We start from the raw sequence: 1,113 nt of genomic DNA, 5'->3' as shown, positions 1-1,113 counted from the left end.
ATGCCCTTAGTCATGTTAAACACCACACTAAATTTAACAGATGAAAACAAGTGAAAGATAGACTGAGTCTTCATGATGTAATTTGATGATGTAGGCTATGATGATGTTTTTGTCTAAAAGTTTTTTTTTTCCTTTTTCAGAAAGACATTTTGTCAGCTGAACAATCAGCTGCTGTTAACCAACAGAACAATCCATTAAACACACTGTACTTCTATCCCTCACAGACTCATTACAATGAATCATTGTAATGAATTGTTTTCATTCATTACAAAATTAAATATGGCACTACCCTGACTAGTCAATAATTTGTACCAATAGAAGCTGTCAAAGCTGCAAAGCATAAACTAAAGCATTTCCTTGTTTTCATATGAGATCTTTCATGATGACATGCTTTGATGTTCTGTCATCTGATTCAAACATTGGCATTATAAAAGAGACTTGTTTTATTTTCTCAGAAAAGCTAAACCATTACCAAGAATCCCAACGACCCACATGCTGCTGGCATGACAATGCTCTCCATTAACGTCCTGAAATACTTAGAATACGTTGCCATCTCACTGCAACACTTTGTACAATTAACCTGCGCCAACTCGCCTGCGGCCATGGGATACACACTAGTGCTGATAGGTGCACTGAATAGTACACTATACAGCAGATATGACAGGACTCACTGTCCCACACCCTCACTGTCTGATTATTAGTCCTGCAGTCACTGCCATTCAGAAACATTATGTCGGGACACTATCACGTCGATATGTCTGCCCTCATGCCATATTTCAGCAGTGTGTTTGTTGAGTAAGCAGAAAGCTCAGTAACAAGACAGCATGTTCTAGTTCAGACGCATTATACTGTAATTGCCCTAATGGAAGCAAGATGAGCTATAAAGCAGCCCTTTGTGTGGGTGTGTGTGTGTGTTTTAGAGGGAGGGAGAGGCAATGACTCATAAGGGTGTATCCTCACTATAATTCATAAGACACACACTCTTTGCTTTCTATACCTTACAAAGATATATGTAATATTTATATTTGTAAATCTGCTACTGACAACATGAAGACCCACCTTGTGAAGTATACTCACTCTCTCTCTCTTTCTTTCTCTCTCTCTCTCTCTCTC

Source organism: Sinocyclocheilus grahami, unplaced genomic scaffold (assembly GCF_001515645.1).
Source record: "Sinocyclocheilus grahami isolate Dianchi unplaced genomic scaffold, SAMN03320097.WGS_v1.1 scaffold1328.1, whole genome shotgun sequence".
Classification (NCBI taxonomy): domain Eukaryota; kingdom Metazoa; phylum Chordata; class Actinopteri; order Cypriniformes; family Cyprinidae; genus Sinocyclocheilus; species Sinocyclocheilus grahami.
The sequence above is the reverse complement of the archived record's forward strand: the minus strand, read 5'-3'. Positions refer to the sequence as shown.